Genomic DNA, 21,127 nt, shown 5'->3' on the forward strand with positions numbered 1-21,127 from the left:
TACTTTTTTTAATATTGCTTGTTCATTAATATCTTTTTCTCACAGCTCTCCCATACAGAGACAGAGAGAGGGAGAGGGAGACTGAGAGAGCGCGCTTTGGAACGCAACCGGACGCGCGCGCAGCAGATGGGGAGGGGCGCGCCACACAGATGTTCCTATGAGAATAATTCCAAAAACGCACCATAAAATCTTCAAAAACATTACTTGACAACTCATTTATGTTTTTCCTCCTACCGGACAACATATCTCATCCCCGGATGACTCGGACTTTCACGCTCGACCGATTTCCGCATCTGAAACCCGTTATGAGATCAAAGGTCACATATGGAAATTATTAATATTATTATGAGGTCACAAAGGTCAAAGCCATTAATCATTTTTGACGTTTGCTGGCGGTAAACACTACTTGCAGACGTTTGGGAAGATGCTGCTTCAAGTACGGTTTGAAGTGCTGGTCTGGCTTTTTACACTGTAGAAGAACCAAGTTTCATGTTTGGTGAAGAAGAACAGTGTGTTCTGTACTGAAATAACCAGAGTACATTTTAATTGAAACCATTGAAATAATCAATATACTAGGGCTGCCACTAACTACTATTTTTATTTCAATTAATCTATCGACTAATTTATCGATTAATCTAAACGATTAATTTCCCACAAAAAAAACAACAATTTTACTTAATATTTTATTAAACCAAATGAAATCCAAATTTCTATGAAATCCTTTTTTTAAAGCAAAAGTAAAGCGCAACAGAGTGCAAGAAGCAAGCATCTATCTCATAGTCCAAATCACTGAAATCAAAGTTCAGTATTATAGTGTAAGAATGACAACATATCCACGTGTTCTAGTCTACTAATACTAAAATTATAAACAAAAATACACCTTTTAAATGAATATTTACCAGAAATATTATTTACGAGAATTTATTTAGGTGAAAAATGTAAATGTGCAAAAAAAAAAATATATATATATATATATAAAATCAATTAATTGGAGATGCTTTTGGTTATTAAAATTTAATGCAACCATTAAAATGGAATCCAGAAAATAATGGAAAACAGAATTTGGTACAGATAAAACTGTAAAACTTAATTAATTAGAGAGGCTTTTTTTTTTATTAATAAAATTTTATTTAACCATTCAAACAGAGTATAGAAAAATTAAAATGGAAAAAAATGAATTTGTAAATAAAACGGATTTCATAGGGCCCTATAATTATAATATATATATATATATATATATATATATATATATATATATATTTGGTAATAAAAATAGAAGTGAACAATAGCTTTTAAAATTACTTAAAATACATATATAATAGCAATGATGCAATAATAATGAGTTCAAATAAAGTATCAAAAGCAAGAAACCATATGGATTACGCATTACAACAAAGGCCTGCAGGGGGCGACGACGGCCTGATGATTATTTTTTCACATTACTGTGCGATCTAATCCTTGTTTAATATTGACCAAGCACCATTTAATTGAAATGTCCACTTAATCTTTAACATTTGGCCCTTTCTTTAGGACAGACATGCTACAGCCACTGTAATTAAATGAATATGTGAACATCATTCAAAACGTGTAAACTCATAGTGAGGGTTTGAGCTTTTATTTTGAAATCGCGATGTATTCTCCTGTTTGTGTAGATTTATAAATGATTTACCTTACAAATCTGATGAAATTGCGCGCGTTGTGTCCCCAGATGAACGTTATAGTAAACACAAACTCACAACAACATGCAGAGATGGAGTTTGAGATGCTCCACATGTAAATTATACATTTCTGTGGAGCTACTGTGACCTGAGCCGCTGTGAGATATGTGCAGGGCATGGAAATAATTAAAGCGCATATAATTATTTATTTAAATCATAGCTTTTGTGTATTCACAATTCTGCATAATTATGATTTTTAAATGGGTTTAATATATCATGCAGCCTTGGAAAATTATTTAATAATGTGTTTTATGAATTCTCGTCCTTGAAATGCACCACTTCCGGTATTTGGCCGGTGAGTCCACGCGAGCAAAATTAAGTCGACGATCTTTTTTAAATCGACTAGTCGACTAAAATCGACGAATTGCGACAGCCCTACAATATACAGTGGTCCCAAATATATAGAGACTGTTTGAGACTAAAGTCACACATAATACTAGACGTTCCTCAGAACTAACTTTGTTTTTAGGAACTATTTTTTGGAAAGAGTTCTATCCCACTTTTGAGTAGATGTATGATGTAATGTCAGTTCTACTCAAGTTCACAGAGGTGTGGTAGCAGAGTAACCACAGGTGCAGGTCATCGCATTAAGTATGGAGTCTCACTTAATTTTGACAAACAGAAAGTGTTTTCTTATAAAAAGGCTTAGTAAAGTATGATGTAAATTTACAAAAGTACACTATTATAAAGTATTTTATAGAAAGTCACTCACCGTAAGGTTTGCTACAACTGATTTGGCATCATCTAGAGAGAAAAAAGAGAGATAAACTCAATTCTTTTTATTCCTAATACTTTTAAAATAAATTAATTCCTAGAAATGGTGCACTGAACTCTATTCTAATGTCCTCACTAAGTCAAATGGTCTCAACACATTTTTACAGAAGTTCTAAGCGGCCATGCATTATTATAATTTTTCTGTCTTGTTTTCTCACGATCACGACTTAATTTTCTCGTGATCTCGACATAACAAAAGTTGTTTCGTCGTTATCACGACTTAATTTTCTCGTGATCTCGACATAACGAAAGTTGTTTTGTCGTTATTACGACTTAATTTTCTCGTGATCTCGACATAACGAAAGTTGTTTTGTCGTTATTACGACTTAATTTTCTCTGTGTATTCGGCATGAGAAAATGCTATAGAAGCAGCATCATCGCAGTTTCATGGATGATCGTATTCGCTTTTACTTTGATCAGGGACTCACTCAAACTGAAATAGCTCTGTGTCTGTCAGTGATTGACGACTTACACATAAGTGTTCGACACTTGAGAAGGAGGCTATCGGGTCGGCAACTTTATCGTCGAAGACAATATAGAGGCCCTGCTTTTCTCACGATAGCTACAATTACGTCGTGAGAAAATGGTTTTTACGTTGAGATCAACAACTTTCGTTATGTCGAGATAACGACAAAACAACTTTCGTTATGTCGAGATCACGAGAAAATTAAGTCGTGATAATGACAAAACAACTCGTTATGTCGTGATCACAAGAAAACAAGACAGAAAAATTATAATAAGGCATGGCCGCTTAGAACTTCCGTACATTTTTCTCTTGTAACATGACATTTAATTAACATTAACCAATAGCCTACACAGCCTAGGTGACATCAGCCAAAAAGGGAAAAGTTCTTTAGGCACAGAAAGTACTGCATTTTGATGAAAAATTAAGAAAACGTTTTTTTTTTTTTTTCTAAGGACTAATGTGTGCTGATAAGTTGTGAGAAATAAATAATTAATTTTAAAAATTGTCAATTTGGTTTCATGGTCAACTTTGGTTTCCAAAAAATAAAAAATAAGTTGAAAAAAAACAACAACTTGAAATAACAAAATTACAAAAAAATAAACATTTGTCAGATTATTTTGATGTGAATGATCCCAGGTTGTTTAATAATAATAACAATAATAATTATTTACATTTATATGGCGCTTTTCTGGGCACTCAAAATGCTTTACATAGAGGGGGGGGGGGGGTCTCCTCAACCACCACCTGTGTGCAGCATCCACTTGGATGATGCGACGGCAGCCATATTGTGCCAGAACTCCACACACCAGCTTACTGGTGGAGAGGAGCAAAGTGATGGATCCAATCAGAACATGGAGATGTTTAGGAGGCCATGATAATGGACAGAGGCCAATGGGCAAATTTGGCCAGGACACTGGGGTTACACCCTTACTCTTTTTCAAAGGACATCCTGGGATTTTTAATGACCACAGAAAGTCAGGACCTCGGTTTAACATCTCATCCGAAAGATGGTGCTTTTTGACAGAATAGTGTCCCCATCACTATGCTGGGGCATTAGGACCCACATAGACCACAGGGTGAACACCCCCTGCTGGTCTCACTAACACCTCTTCCAGCAGCACCTGGTTTTCCCCAGAGGTCTCCCATCCCAGTACTAACCAGACTCAACCCTGCTTAGCTTCAGTGAGCAACCAGTATTGGGCTGCAGGGTGATATGGCTGCTGGTTTGTTGATTACTGCTGCTGGTTTGAACACTAAGAATATATTTACATACAAACACATAGACATACTGTATTTCTGATGCAACTAGGACAGGGAAGGCTAGAACTCTCATTCTGCTTTTTAATTACTAACTTTTAGAGTTGTTTGGACTTCGGGCTCGGATTCTTCCCAGAGACCCAGGAATTAGGATGATGTCCTCAGTGTTGGACATGTAAGAGCTCAGGAACTCTGTGCGGTCACAATGAGCTTCCTCCATGCCTGAAGCAGAAAATATATATCAAATATTTAGAATTTAGAATAAAATAGTATCATGCCTAGAAACCCCAAAGCAGGTCTAAATGTGGTACCATGGTCTCCAACCAAGATGATATTGACACAATGATGCAGTTTCATCTGTTTCAAGTCATTCATTAGCTGTCCAATCACCTTATCAATGTCCTTCAGTGCACTGTCAAGCTGTAGAAGGAATCAACATCTGTGTAATGCTCAACATCAAAGCAACACCAGCAACATCAACAGTCTTCAAATTTCAAATTAGCTTGAAGCAAATTTTAATTCACACACTGTGGAAAGTGAATGTAATAAGTTTATGCAGTGAGTCTGTATTTGGACTGCCTTTGTTTGCATTACTGTTACATTTGCAGCATGATCGTATATGTTTATGTGAGCAAGTGTGAGACTGAACAAGTGTGACAACGCCAGTCAACTGGTCTTCTAAGCAATTCAAATGTTTCCTGTACACTCTGCTTACCTCAGTGCTGTGGGGTCCTAGTTTGTGGCCATAGGAATCCAGCTGTTCAGAATGCATTGCATAAACATATGGCCTGCAAATCACAGACACCTGTTACCTTTTAACCCAAAAAAAAAAGAAAAGAAAGGTAAAGAAAATCTACAAAAAACAAGCAGTGACAGTACTGCTGTGAAGGTCAAAGTTACTATAAGGCAAAGTCTAACCTTAAAGCAAAAACAATTTAATAATGTGACTGTTAAGATAACCCCATTAACCTAAAAAAAGCAATATAAAAAAACAGGAGTACTGAATTTTGTAGAGTAAATTTGGGGGTGTTATTACATACTGACCTCTCCTCATCCGGAAGATGAAGCCACTGCAACATGGTCAGAACTCTCCTTTCCAATGGAATGCCACTGTTAGAATTGGTACATACACATACAAACATACATATAGCTGAAATATATAGCTATTTAAAGTGTATATAGCTGAAATTTTCTGAAAGAGTCAGCAGGGCAGTACAATTAGGCAAACCTTCAAGTTTAAGGCCTCCAGATATGCACGTATGTGGTTAAGAGTCTTAGAGAGTTTATGTAGGATTTCGAGGGAGCAGGAAAGATTAGAACGACTATCTCAATCAGTCTCTACAGGAAACCCTTTCTACTCTACCAGCTCCACTCATCCTGACCTCCTGTCCAGTTGTATCAACATTGGGTAAATTTATGTACTAAGCTCAGGCCTCCGCAACCTATGGGCTCAGATAAGAATGGCAAATTTAATTTCCTCATGATTTGAGGCCAAATGAAGTAGCTCTGAAAGCACTTTGTCCTTCCACTGTGCTGAGTTTGGTATGCAGTTGACAAGCGCTTTGCATTTATGTAGAGCCTTTTCTCACAAATTACTAGCAAAACAGTTCAAGCTGTCTCTGTCTAAATCCAAGTGGAAAAAATACAGTCTGAAGGCCCTCTGTGAATGCAGATGAGGGGACCTTTGTGTTTCAATCCTATGCATGTCCAGGGCTTGCCAGAGAGCACATCTGAACAAAAACATTCACATGATTTCCTCCGTTTTATGAAATCTTGCAATTAACTTGTGATTTTGGCTTGAAGTACTTTTTCCAGCTGTATAAGTAGATTTTCATGTCCTTTTAAGAAAATATGAGTGGTCCTTGCTTGTGCAAAACTTCACATGTCAATGCTTTGTAGTTTCTAGGGTGTTGTGGGTGTTTGTTTTACTAGCCCACATGCCCACCTCCAAGTCTACATGACATTATGATCCATAGATTTGATAAGTCCGTGTTCATTATAAGTGTATGGGATTTAATACATTTAAACTTCCACCAGGATAAAATCGTGAAATAGCACACCTCTCCTCAATAGGCCACATCAGGGGTTCTCAAACTTTTTTGTCAGCCAAACCCCTTTGACAAATGATTTACTTGAAGTAAATATTTCAATAATTTAATGGTACATTTGCATGTTTAACTTTAAAAACATTAAATGTTATCAGTTTTAAATTTCAGTATTATTTATATAGATATTGTTATTATTACACTCAGAAAATTATAAAAATGTATATTACTTTAATTTACATTTTTTCCACAATATTTTTTTAAATACAGGGTTTTCCGAAAAGAGAATTATTTTTATACACTTAAGATTTTACATTTTCATGACAATTGTATAAGCCTCTAACATTTATTTTCAAACATTTTAATTTAATTTAATTTAATTTATTAATTTGCTACTGGTATACACTCGTAAGCATACCCTGTACCAACTCACGAACCCCCTGCAATTTGCGAATCCCATTTTGGGAAACCCTGGGCCACATGATTTGAGGTAGGCTACTGCTCATGTCCATAACATAAACAGTACGGACAAGTTATTTGATTAACCATGTTACAGAATTAAAATGGATCATGTTGACTTACACTGGCCAGAAAAACGTACCAGCCTTTACTCCCTGTTTCACTGCTGTTATCCAGATCTAGAAATGGAAGAAAAAAAAGAGGTATTCTGTGTAAAAAAAAAAAATTGTTTTTTCATATGCCAAAGGAAAACTCTTAATTCATATATGAACTAACAAATTCTAGGGATCACAATTCACAAATGAGAGACAATTGTTCTAAGTGTTTTGGCAAAACTGCAGCAACGAGACTGTTCCATCTATGATGGGCTCATTTACCGTCACAGCTCAGTCAGTGGGGTATAGAATCAGCCAGAAGAAATAAAGTTCAGTGAAAACTGAAAATTGGCTCCAGCTGTTGGGTTAATAGCTGACAGATGTGTTGGAGATGTCCCCTTTGTTTTCATGTAGCTTGCACAAGATCTAATAAAACATTATGCACATGATCCACTGCTTACAGTTTCAGAACACTGTGCCACTGTTATAATTGTCTTTTATCTCTTGCCAAGACAATGATTTACAGTTTAAAATGGTGACATCAATATGGCTCAAAGTAGTCTACATATATGTACATGAGTGTCACTGACCTTTGACAGTTGAAGTTTAAGTATATTTCAAATTCAAAGCCAGATATGATGCCAAGAAATCTTTCATTTAAGCCATTAGTCAACTAATTATATGTTTATGATATTAATTTAATTAGTTTTAAGTATATACAAGGAGAAAATGGTTTGGGAAAAAACAGCAAAGAGAACGTCTCGGTTACGTACGTAACCCTCGTTCCCTGATGGAGGGAACGGAGACGTTATGTCGTGACGACATTAGGGGGGATTCACTTGGGAGCCCCGACTGCCTCTGATAAGAGAAAACGCCAATGAAATTTGGCTAGTGGATTTTGCATACCTGAGCCACTCCCCGTGCATACGGGTATAAAAGGGCGACAGGTGCATCCACTCATCAGGTTTTCCGCTGAGGAGCCGAGAACGTGTCCCTGGCAACCAGCGATGGTTCAAGATTGTGGCATGGGGACATAACGTCTCCGTTCCCTCCATCAGGGAACGAGGGTTACGTACGTAACCGAGACGTTCCCTATCTGTCGGTCACTACGAGTTATGTCGTGACGACATTAGGGGTCTATGGAAAGCGCCACAACCTGAACCCTGTCACGACCTTGTGGCATGCAGATGTTGACAAGCTAGCGCGTGACAGACAAATGCCATGCGAAGGTCGCAACCTTCCCATCGCCCCAGCGCAAATTTGCTAACCATGGCGCCCGCAGGGACCGCTGAGTACATTGCTGCTGGAGATAGTCAAGCCACTGTTCCTTTTCCCAGAAATCGGAAGGGATTTCGACCTTCTATGAAAGACCGCTTCAAGTCTTTCCTATTTGTTGTTACAGCTCGGCAGTAACGCCGGGGAAGCGAGCCTTCCGGAGAAGGGCGCTACGGAGGCCACACCCTGCCCGAAGGGAGGTAACGTGTGGAGACACTGGTATGGACTGGCCCAAGCCTGGGACAGTGCTACATACGCTTGGACCCTGGGGCAGATCCTACCTAGGAGAAGGGAGGAGGGCTGCCAGCAGAGTCTGACAGAGCTCTGTCAAAGGGAAGACACGGGTTTACCGTGAGGGAAACCGTACCGTGGATGGACACACGTGTGGGATCACCCGAAGGGAATCAGGCCACACGGGCACCTAGCCGAGTACAGGGGCTGACCGGAGACCCGGGCAAGCTAACACCGGTACTGGGCCTGGCGTCAGGCTGCTCCGCCCAGTCTGACTGCCGGGGGTGCTGGAGGAACTCCGCCAGGCTTCGCTGTCCGGGGAACTAACTGGAGGAGAGAAACAGGCGCTCATATCCCCGGATAAGGGGGAATGGCGCAGCAAGCATGACACCGGCCAACTCTTCCCGCCACTTACCTGTTACCCAACACACGGGAAGAGACTGGCTCAATGCAGAGACTGTAAAATCTTGCGAAGGTGTTCGGTGTCGCCCAGCCCGCAGCTCTGCAGATGTCTGCCAAAGAGGCGCCGTGCGCCAACGCATAGGAGGAGGCAACACTCCGTGTGGAGTGAGCCCTCACCCCGAGGGGGCACGGCTCGCCTTGGGATTGGTACGCCAAGGCGATGGCATCCACTATCCAGTGGGCCAACCTCTGCTTGGAGACAACCTTCCCTTTCTGCTGACCTCCGTGGCAGACAAAGAGCTGCTCAGAGCTTCTGAAGCTCCGGGTACAGTCCACGTATATGTGCAGCGCTCTTACGGGACACAGCAACGCCAAGGCTGGGTCTACCTCCTCCGAGGGCAGTGCTTGCAGGTTCACCACCTGATCGCGGAAGGGCGTGGTGGGAACCTTAGACACGTATCCAGGCCGGGGTCTCAGGACAACGTGAGAGTAGGCCGGCCCAAACACAAGGCACTCTTCGCTTACCGAAAATGCTTGGAGGTCCCAGACCCTCTTGATGGAAGTGAGCGCGGTCAGGAGCGCTGTCTTAGCCGACAGGAATTTCAGCTCGACTGAGTCCAGCGGCTCAAAGGGACCCCTCTGAAGTCCAGCCAGGACAATAGAGAGATCCCAGGAGGGCATCAGGGGTGGCCTAGGAGGATTTAACCTTCTGGCCCCCCTCAGGAACCTCACGATGAGATCGTGCTTCCCCAGGGACCGGCCGTCCACTGCATCGCGATGGGCCGCAATAGCAGCCACGTACACTTTCAAGGTGGAGGGCGACAGCCTGCGCTCCAACCTCTCTTACAGGAAAGAAAGCATCACTCCAATCGTGCATCTTCAGGGGTCCTCCCGACAAGAAGAACACCAGTCCGCGAACAGACTGCACTTCAGTGCATAGGCTTGCCTAGTTGAAGGGGCCCTAGCCTGAGTGATGGTGTCCACCACAGCCTGTGGCAGGCCACTCAAGTCTGCCGCGTCCCATCCAGGAGCCACACATGGAGGTTCCACAGATCTGGACGTGGGTGCCATATGGTGCCGAGCCCCTGAGAAAGAAGGTCCTTCCTCAGAGGGATGCGCCAGGGAGGGGCTGTCGCAAGGAGGGTGAGTTCCGGAAACCAGGTCCGGGTGGGCCAATATGGTGCAACCAACAAGACCTGCTCCTCGTCCTCCCTGACCTTGCACAGTGTCTGTGCGATCAGGCTCACTGGGGGAAACGCATACTTGCCATGCGGACCATGAGGACCAACACGTGCTGGCCTAGGAGCAGTGGCCGGAAGTGCTTTAAGGCCAGATGCACTGCCAACAGCTCTAGGCAGTTGATGTGCCAAAGCAGTCAAGGCCCCGTCCAGAGCCCCGAGGCTGCCTGCCCGTTGCATGTAGCGCCCCAGCCCGTGCTGGAGGCATCTGTTGTGACAACAACATGCCGGGACACTTGTCCTAAGGGCACCCCGGCCCGTAGGAACGCAAGGTCCGACCAGGGGCTGAAAGAGCGGCGACACGGTTGCGTGATGGTCACACGACGTGTCCCACGGCGCCATGCCCATCTCGGGACCCATGAGTGTAACCAGTGCTGAAGTGGTCTCATATGAAGCAACCCGAGCGGCGTGACTGCGGCTACGGATGCCATATGCCCCAGGAGCTGCTGAAACTGTTTCAGCGGAACCACTGTCCTGCCTCTGAAGGAACTCAGGCAGTTCAGCACTGATTGGGCACGCTCGTCCGTGAGACGTGCCGTCATACTCACGGAGTCTAACTCCACACCGAGAAAAGAGATTCTCTGCACAGGGGAGAGCTTGCTCTTTTCCCAGTTGACCCGAAGCCCCAACTGGCTGAGGTGCCGGAGCACCAGGTCCCTGTGACCACACAACTGTTCTCGCGACCGGGCCAGGATGAGCCAATCGTCGAGATAGTTGAGGATCCTGACACCCACTTCCCGTAACGGGGCAAGGGTGCCCTCCGCCACCTTCGTGAAGGCACGGGGAGACAGGGAGAGCCCGAAGGGGAGGACCCTGTACTGCCATGCCCGCCCCTCAAACGCAAACCGTAGGAATGACCTGTGTCGAGGGAGAATCGAGACATGAAAGTAAGCGTCTTTCAGGTCGATCGCTGCAAACCAATCCGCGGACTGAACGCATTTGACGATGCGCTTCTGCGTCAACATCTTGAACGGGAGCTTGTGTAGGGCCCGATTCAAGACTCGCAGGTCCAGGATTGGCCAGAGGCCACCGCCTTTCTTGGGCACGATGAAGTAGGGGCTGTAAAACCCCTGCCTCATCTCGGCTGGAGGGACCGGCTCGATTGCACCCTTTGCCAGAAGGACAGCAATCTCCTCGCGCAGGACAGGTGCATCTCGGACTGCCACCGAAGTCTCGAGGATGCCACTGAACCTGGGAGGCCGCCTGGCGAACTGAATCGCATAGCCGAGTCGAACTGTGCGAATGAGCCGGCGAGACGGGCTGGGTAGCGCAAGCCAAGCCCCCAGATACCGTGCAAGTGGCACCAAAGGCACAATCGACGTGCCCGCAGTGGTGCAGCGAGGGGGAGTAAGGTTGGATGGACCAGAAGCCGGTGCGTTCTGACTCATCCCCACAAAACTCCCTAAGTCCCCGGGGGGACTGGCTAGAGGTGCGCGGGGAGGCATCGCGTCCCCAGACCGCACTCTCTTGGCCACTGGCAATATGGGTCGCGGGTGAGAGTGAGGAGGCAGTGCTTCGCACACTGTCAGCCCGCAGGCCTGAGAACCCGGAGGGAAGGGAAATTGCTCTTTCTTTGACAATGTGGGTACCACATTGCATAATGTGGTATCCACATTATGCAATGCGGAACAGAAAGGCAGAACAGAAAGAAAAGAAAACAAAATATTCTCCGCCCGGCCCTCCTCCGGGGGAAGGAGCGACGAGCGACGCTACCCTCGTTGTCTCCTGGGAAAGAGCAGATTTCCCCATCTCCGGGTTGCGCGCGTCAGGGCCGCTTTGTCGTCTTCCTGGAGGACTTGGCGGCCAGGTGAGGCGCAGGGGGCGCCGCACTCCTGCGAGAGGCTCGACGCGCCGGCCTAGGTGACGACTCAACACGGGGCGGAGCAGCTCTGGAGGATGCAGGATGGCGCCCACGGCGACCAGCAGACTGAGGCCTGGCCCTTGGGCCAGCGTTGGCAGCTGGAGCATCCCGCCATTTAGGGAGGATGTGCTGAATCGCCTCTGTCTGCTTTTGTACTGCCGAGAATTGCTGGGCAAAACCCTCGACAGTGTCGCCGAATAGCCCCGCCTGGGAGATGGAGGCGTCGAGAAAGCGTGCTTTGTCGACATCCTTCATCTCTGCCAGATTGAGCCAGAAATGGCGCTCTTGGACCACCAGAGTGGACATCGCCTTCCCGAGGGACCGCGCCGTGACTTTCGTCGCCCGGAGAGCGAAGTCAGTCGCCGTGCACAGCTCCTGCATCAACCTCGGGTCGGAACTACCCTCGTGCATTTGTTTTAGGGCCTTAGCCTGGTGTACTTGCAGGATGGCCATGGCCTGCAGCGCTGTAAGCCTTGGCGGCGAGTGCGGCCGTCAGCTTACAGGCTTTGGACGGGAGACGCGGATGATTCCTCCAAGTGGCGGCGTTTTGCGGGCACAAGTGCACCGCAACCGCTCTCTCCACCTGGGGAATATCCACGTACCCCCTGGCCGCCCCGCCATCGAGGGTAGTAAGGACGGAGGAGGGAGATGAGCGGCTTCTGGCCGAGAAAGGGGCCGTCCACGACTTCGTCAGCTCCTCATGCACCTCCGGGATGAAAGGCACCGGGGCAGAGCGCGGCCGCTGGTCGCGTCCCGCCCCGATAAACCAATCGTCCAGCCGCGAAGGATCGGGACCGGGCAGCCGTGAGTATCGGGCTGGAGGTCAACAGACTGCCCGGTCCCGGGCAAGCATGGCCGTCAGCTCTGGTTCCGGATCGGCAGTGGCGACAACACCCAAGGGGGGCAGCCCCGCCGATCCTTCATCCTCAGAGGACGAAAGCCCATCCCCCGATGCCGCGATCGACATCTGATCCTCGGGCGGTGCACCGAATGAAATGCTGGCGGCCCCGTGGGGTGAACCAGCGAGATCACTCGGGAACCGGACGGAACAAGCGCTGCGAGAGGAGTAAGAGGTCCGCGGGGACGTGCCCGGCGGAGAAGCCCTTACTGTCACCCTCAGATCTCCCAGAGCGCCAGCCGGCGGTCCTCTGCTCGAGCCAGAGAGACCGGGACGGGTGGCGGCAGAGGGTGCCAATCCTTTCAAAAAGGAAAGGCGAGATCGCAGCGTTGCCATGTTCATACGCCCACAACAGGCGCATGACTCATCCACAAACGCATCTTCAGCGTGCTGGATGCCCAGACACTGAAGACAACACTCGTGTCCGTCATCCGAGGACAAGAAGCGACCGCAACCAAGAGAACACGGACGGAACGGCATCTTTAAAAAGACGCGAACCGTCCAGTGTTTTAGAAATTTGCTCTTTCAGGTGAAGTGCCCAGGGGAATCGCTGCTGCAGGGACACCGCTGTCTGCACCGTGACGCCACCCAGGAAGAAATTTTGAGGCAGAAGGCTTTGTGGAGATCGGCTTAGACTTCTCATCCACTCGGCTCCGAAGCAAAAAATCTGATGAGTGGATGCACCTGTCGCCCTTTTATACCCGTATGCACGGGGAGTGGCTCAGGTATGCAAAATCCACTAGCCAAATTTCATTGGCGTTTCATTGGCGTAATCTGAAAGCTGAATAAATAAGCTTTCCATTGATGTATGGTTTGTTAGGATAGGACAATATTTGGCCGAGATACAACTACTTGAAAATCTGCAATCTGAGGGTGCAAAAAAATGTAAATACTGAGAAAATCACCTTTAAAGTCTAAATGATGTTCTTAGCTATGCATATTATTGATCACAAATTAAGTTTTGATATATTCTCAGTAGGAAATTCACTAAATATCTTCATGGAACATGATTATTACTGGCATAAAAGAAAAATTATTTCATTTTGACCCATACAATGTACTTTTGGCTATTGCTACAAATATACCCTAGCGACTTAAGACTGGTTTTGTGGTCCAAAACCACAATATGCAATTAATTAGGATTTATTTTTGATTAGTTAATCGTTAATAGTTAATCGACATTGTGTAATACATTTTATATGTTTTAACTGATTGACAGCTTAGTCAATATTCATTTATATTCAGATACATAACATATATATTGTTAATTTTATGACAAGACATAAGTCTTACTGAGTTTCTCAATATTGGGGATCACCATGCTTCCTCTTTTCATGTAAGATGCACGAAAGCCATCAACAGACAACACGATGACAGGCGGCCGAGCAAACCTAGATACACAGAAAGAAACATTAATACACCATTTACAAACAAAACTAAATTAATATTTGTTGCTGAAATTTGTCCTAATTAATAGTGGACAGGTAAGTCTTCAATTTGAATATTCTTTTTATAACAACCTTTGATTCTTCCATAGGCACTATTTATATGATTAGGCTCAAAAAAGGCACACTTAATGTGCATGCATTAACATTAATTGATATGCAATTAACCCAGTCCTCCCAGATAGGTGTTTGGTCACACAGAAGCCCAATATCCATCTTTTAACTCTTCTTTTAACAGTGTTTGCCATCATTCAGCACTTCACATCATTAAATAGATAAACAATTCCCTATCTTCTAGTATGTAAAGTACAGCTGTGTCCTAAGATATAAGTGTTGTGGACTTAGTGTTGAATATAAAAGATGGGATGGATGTGGAGCCCATTCAGTGATGTTTGTCACTGAAATCACAATTGTCTCTCACCCAGCTGGACACTCGTGGTTTTTAATCTCTTCACACTCTTCCTGCAACCAGGAAACATCACCTAATACAAGGAGGAAGTCAGTCAATAAAGCATGAGGTAACAATCAAACAAGTCTCATTTCCAGAAAATACAGAGCTCTTGCTCTACATTTACACACAAACACGCCAAACCCCACCTTTTTATAACTGTAGTGGTCTGGCAAAAAGGTCTTAAGAACTTGATGGGAAATGATTAACCTTCATCTTTCCTTCGGGACGGGTCATTTTGATCCGGATTTGTTTTTTGTTCTTTTTCAATTTTTGAAAAATTGAGTGTTCATTTGAGTGGTACAATACTTTGTGACTTTTGTTCAACTTGAATTTGGAACACACAAAAAAATATTGAGTGGATTCGAGGGTTTATGTGGCTGTAATTAAATTTTCATTAAATTCATAATTTTGACCCGGCCATAGGAATGAATGGAATGTCGAAAAAACTGTGGGTTTTTTTTATTTAATTTTGTCACACTTGAACATGGACAAAAATTTTTAGTGCATTCGAGGACTTTAAGTGAGTGTAAAAAAAGTAACAAATCCTTCCCTTGCGGGTCAATTTAACTCCCCATAGGAATGAATAGAATGTCAAATTTTTTTTTTTATTTTTAATACAAAAACTGACACAATCCAGACAAAATTTATATCCAAACAAAGAGCTGAGACTACAGAATATTCCCAAGGCAAAAAACACAAGGTTAAAATGATGCACACTCTGGATCAAAAATAACAGCAATTGGTGATTGTCACTTTTAAATCAAAACAAATTCTAAATCCTCCACATTAGATTTTAATTACATCCAAATTAAATGCATGCGATTTTTGTGTTTCCAGTTTGCAGAAACACTCTGAAAGCATCCTACCTTTGCAGAGAGACCTGTAGTTGGTGCAGCAGTCTCCTTTAGCCATGCAGTCCTCTGAGCAGTGACAGGCATGCTGTTCATTGCGAGTTTCACCACAGCGGTCTTTACTGCACTCAAAGCCCCCGGCTAAGGGCACAAAAAAATCAAACAACATTTCTTGTAGATAACACCCAAGCAATGCAAAATTAAAGGAAACTGTTACAGCAGCCTGGCACAAGCGATTTGAAGGATATCTGTCTCTTGACAGACAAAAAGTACAGTGGGGTCCAAAAGAAAAAACGCTTCATTAATTTGAGAACCATGAATTTGATAAATCGTGAATTTGAAAATTTCATAATATTTGGTAGGCCCCAAGCTTGTGGAAAACCTAATACATGTTATCAGCATGAATTGAGAATGTTCAAACATGAGTCCTGACCATCTGTTCAAATGAGACATCAATGTCACAAATTTTCTTATTCAATTAGTGACCTAACAGTGCAAAATCTTAAATACTTCTAATTAATTTTCCATCATAAAACCTCAGACTTTGTGTTTATCCCAAATAAAAGGAAAAACAAATGTAGATAGGTCTTACCTGTTTTCAGGCAGTGCTCATCAAAGTCTGAGCAACAAGTATTGTATGTTTTACACAGGTTGTCACAGCGACAGATTGGGGGTTCACTTTCCACTAGTTCAAAGCACCTGTTTTTGCAGGAACCTGACAGGCTGTTAAAAGGGCGGTCAGAAAGAACTTCGAGGACCAGATAAAGTTTAAGAAAGAGAGAAGAGAAATAGAACATAAAGATTAAACAGATATTTTAAATCTAAAAACACATCACCAAAAGACAAAATTTGTTATGCTTGTGCAAACATTCGTAAGTGCTCTGCCCTGAAGCTGAAGACACATGTATGCAGTTCAATCATTCTTACCTGTAAAATCTCAAAGATGGGTAAAGGAGCTAAAATGTTCTTTGCGTATCTCAATATTGACTTAGGTTAGAGCAAAGCAAATATTTATTTAATTTCCATCACCAGCTGAGAGAGCAACAGAAAGTGGCTGTTTCATTAAATTCCTTGCACATTACTAACTTATGTGAACTGACATGATCACTTGTTTAAAATAAAAATTTAATAAATAATAATAATAATGTGTGAATGCATTTATACTGGAGCATTTATACAAACAAATGATGTTATTAAGGGAGGTCGTGGCCTAATAGTTAGCGAGTCGGACTTGTAATCCAAAGGTTGCGGGTTCGAGTCTCCGGCCGGCAGGAATTGTAGGTGGGGGGAGTGAATGTCCAGCGCTCTCTCCACCCTCAATACCACGACTGAGGTGCCCTTGAGCAAGGCACCGAACCCCCAACTGCTCCCCGGGCGCCGCAGCATAAATGGCTGCCCACTGCTCCGGGTGTGTGTTCACGGTGTGTGTGTGTTCACTGCTGTGTGTGTGCACGTTGGATGGGTTAAATGCAGAGCACGAATTCCGAGTATGGGTCACCATACTTGGCTGAATGTCACTTCACTTCACTTGGCTGAATGTCACTTCACTTCATTAAGTTAAATTGTAGCATGAACAATGAATGATGGATCAAGCTAGGTCAAATGCTCTTCTTTTGTCCAAGCTTGACTAAATTATATATATAGGTGGCAGAGACAGCATTGACATGTTTAGAATGGCATTAGTTGAATTGGCCTTACGTACATAAACGGACCAAATACACAGTGCCGTCGTCCAAGATACACAGAAAAACCAACTCAAATCAAACTGTTGTGAAACCTCTATAATTTTTATATAATTAATTTAATTATAATTTCTTTGACATTATGTCAATCTATAGGTCTACTCTGACCAAGGCTAATTTGGAGTTACTTCAGGAATTTCTCGAGCTTACAAATTAGTGGTTTTATAATTGCAATTAACATGAGGTCATAGCAGCACTTGAAAAGATATATATATATTCTACAACATAATTTACACAGTCATACATCAAACAAGAATTCTGGGGTTTCTGGGCCTTTTTTTAAGTTAGTAAATTTGGAAGTCATTGTGAAATAACAAATTTTACTGATTAATTGAAAGCATTTTGAGCCTAAATGCTAATTATTTTCCAGCACTACAAATGGTGAAGCAACTAAGAAAAGACCAATCACAATTCACTCCACAACATATTACAAAACAGAAAAAACAGATTTTTCTAAATTAAAATATACTGATATACGATAGAGACCTTATGTCACTGAACACCATTTTTTAAATGTATTTCCTCATATGTATGTTTTTATTAGCATACTGAATGCACATATATAGTATTAAACCCATACAAGTTGTAAATTCTGCCCTGCAAGCACTGTAGTCATGTTTGATATATTAATTGCATACGGTTTAAATTTATAATTGTATAGTAATTTACACATTGAGCACACATATTCTAATATGAACACATTCTGGTATAAAGAAGTATAAACCCACATCCTGAGAAAGACTCATCTGATGATCCTGCCTTGCCAGACCGTCTGACCACATAAGCCTCACACACAGGGCACCGAGAGAGAAGATATAACACGGAGAATACCTGCATACGGACACACCGCGACAGAAGACAATATCGCAGAATGAATGGGTAAAGATAAAGCAATTGCACCTCATTTAATTTTGACTGAAAAAAATAAAAATAAAATGCGTGTCACTTCACATATTTCAACATATAGGACGACCTAAAAAAATGCAATAGCATGCTTATTAGACTTAGCTTTTATGTCTGCGACCAAGAGGAAAGATCAAACTCCAAAACAGTCGAATATTTATATTTGCAGCTGCCAATAAAACTACCTGGTAAAAGTGTTCATGAACCGTATTCTGATACTAATTGAACAAATAAAAAAAATAGCTTTATAATGCTTTAGGGTCAAGGCATATTAATTACATCTATACAATGCAATAAAAAGTCGACTAAATAAACCTTCTTACAAATAGAATACGTAAGCATTACATGAATACCAAAACCATCTTGACGTACCCATTCCAGTTGCAGCATGGTTGATGTGTGTCTGGTCCCTGACTGAGTACTCAAACTACGGTACTATATGCCCTTTTACTTTACTCTCAACACCCTCACACCAGGAAACATGAACTACGTCACATCTGGCAAACCTGTGACGAAATTCACTGAGAAAACGCCGCTACGGTTTCTGGCCCCCGTGGGCAGCATACTCACTCGGCCCCCCGTTTTCCAGGGGTGGGGGGTCCCCCTCAGTAGAAATCGCGTCGGGCCGCTCTGCCTTTATTAACAGTTCACAAAACACTTAAAATATCAGGCAGAAATTTTACTTGCGCGCGCACACACACACACAAAATAAATATAATGAATGTTAAAAAAAAATAATTTAATATTGAAAGTACAAAAATTACAAAACGGCTCCTTCTTCATTTTTTTTCCGAAAAATGACAATTCAGCTTACATTTTCGGTTTTCGTTCAGGGATAGAAAAATTAATAAACATCTTGAATATTCGATTTCCACACATGGGTGGGAGCTGACCGTTCGCAAAGACCCGCCCTCCTTAGTTACTGTTGCTATCCCCGACAAACAATGCTGCTCTCACGCTACACGTTCTCACGCAGTGAAAAATACAATACAGTGACAATACAGAGCAGGTCCGTTTCTCAATAGCAAGTACGCAAAGTTCGGCCTTCGCAAGTTCGACTCGGGTAATTCAGTCTGTCAGCTCACAAAATATATCAAACACCACTGAGCCATTTCACCGAATGGGTGACATTTCTGTCCCCAGGATATTATATGTATAAAAATGCATGAAAATTAACTCTAAAATCCATTTTATTATTAAGCAAAGTGTCCCGCACATTAAGCTAAATGCAAATTTAAAATTTTTAATTAAAAACATGAATAAAAACTACCTAGAACACTAAAAAATTGCATTTGTTGCATGTCCCCACTCTCTATCTCTGAAATTTACCATGAAATAAAATGATTAAAATCCTTCAGAAATTTTATTTCTTTTGCATTGTTGTGTGACTTTATATCCAATCTATGCTTTAAAAAAAAAGATTTCATGAGAAAAAAATATTTTATCTAATATTTTAAATAAAATAAATATTTTAGTCATGTCCCCGGGTTTTCACTCAGTCCTGTTACTCTAACACATTAATTTACATTTACATTTACATTTAGTCATTTGGCAGACGCTTTTATCCAAAGCGACTTACAATTGGGGAATACAAAAAGCGATTCATCTTGAAGAGGCAGTCAGACAGAGGAAGTGCTCGTAACACCAAGTCTCAGTCATTGTTCAAATAAGTACAAACTAGTAGGTGGAGAGAAAGATAGAGGGAAAGTTTTTTTTTTTTTTTTTTTAAGTTTAGGATGAAGTCAAGTACTGCCGAAAGAGATGAGTTTTCAGTTGTTGCTTGAAGGTTGCCAGAGATCCGGCGTTCCGGATAGGGGTGGGAAGATTATTCCACCAGCCAGGAATGGTGAACGAGAATGTTCTGGAGAGTGATTTTGAGCCTCTCTGTGATGGTACCACAAGGCGTCGCTCACTAGCAGATCTCAAACTTCTGGAGGGGATGTAGGTTCGTAATAGTGAGTGGAAGTAGGAGGGTGCAGAGCCTGTGGTAGATCTGTACGCAAGCATCAGTGTCTTGAACTGGATGCGAGCTGCCACTGGTAGCCAGTGCAAGGAGATGAAGAGTGGTGTAACATGCGCTCTTTTGGGCTCGTTGAAGATCAGTCGTGCCGCTGCATTCTGAATCATTTGTAGAGGTTTGATTGCGTTTGATGGCAGACCAGCCAGAAGAGCATTGCAGTAGTCCAGTCTAGAAACAACCAGGGCCTGGACAAGAAGTTGCGCAGCATGCTCTGTCAGAAAGGGCCTGATCTTTCTGATGTTGTGTAGTGCAAACCTGCAGGAACGAGCAGTCTTTGCAATGTGCTCTTTGAAGGTCAGCTGGTCATCAAAGATTACACCAAGATTTCTGACCGAAGTTGATGGGGTAATCATTGATGAGCCGAACTGAATCGTGAAGTCATGCCGTAGAGTCGGAGTGGCAGGGAAGACCAGAAGTTCCGTCTTTGCCAGGTTGAGCTGTAGGTGATGTTCTTTCATCCATGCCGAGATGTCCGCCAGGCAGCCTGAGATCCGTGCAGCTACCGTTGGGTCATCTGGTTGAAAAGAGAGATAGAGCTGCGTGTCATCGGCATAGCAGTGATAGGAGAAGCCATGTGCATGTATGATGGGACCCAGCGATGTAGTGTACGTGGAGAAGAGGAGGGGTCCAAGAACCGATCCCTGAGGAACTCCAGTGATCAGTTGATGTGGTTTGGATACCTCCCCTCCCCAGGCCACCCTGAAGGATCTACCGGTGAGATAGGATTCAAACCAGCGAAGTGGAATTCCAGTGATGCCCAGTGAAGAGAGTGTAGACAGGAGAATCTGATGATTGACAGTGTCAAAAGCAGCAGAGAGATCCAGCAGAATGAGGACTGACGATTTGGAATCAGCCTTTGCAGTTCGTAGGGCTTCAGTGACTGAGAGTAGCGCAGTCTCTGTTGAATGGCCACTCCTGAAACCTGACTGTTTAGCATCCAGCTTGTTGTACTGTGACAGAAACCGCGAGAGCTGGTTGAAGACAGCTCGTTCGAGT

The 21,127-nt window shown here is 43.2% G+C and overlaps 1 pseudogene across 1 annotated transcript in view; it reads right to left on the reverse strand.

Moving 5' to 3' along the window:
- The window catches only part of LOC306887783 (autotaxin-like), a 42,593-nt pseudogene extending 24,092 nt beyond the window's left edge, over positions 1-18,501 (reverse strand). The window contains exons 1-14 of the transcript in view: positions 18,484-18,501; positions 17,937-18,039; positions 16,059-16,214; positions 15,482-15,607; positions 14,586-14,646; positions 14,013-14,110; positions 6,996-7,000; positions 6,843-6,898; positions 5,260-5,325; positions 4,931-5,003; positions 4,527-4,635; positions 4,312-4,437; positions 2,431-2,462; positions 415-469 (exon numbers count right to left, since the gene is read on the reverse strand). The product of the transcript in view is annotated as an autotaxin-like (transcript). The remainder of the gene's footprint in view (positions 1-414; positions 470-2,430; positions 2,463-4,311; positions 4,438-4,526; positions 4,636-4,930; positions 5,004-5,259; positions 5,326-6,842; positions 6,899-6,995; positions 7,001-14,012; positions 14,111-14,585; positions 14,647-15,481; positions 15,608-16,058; positions 16,215-17,936; positions 18,040-18,483) is intronic.
- Positions 18,502-21,127: the final 2,626 nt, after the last annotated feature.

This window comes from Barbus barbus (assembly GCF_936440315.1).
Source record: "Barbus barbus genome assembly, chromosome: 21".
Classification (NCBI taxonomy): Eukaryota; Metazoa; Chordata; class Actinopteri; order Cypriniformes; family Cyprinidae; genus Barbus; species Barbus barbus.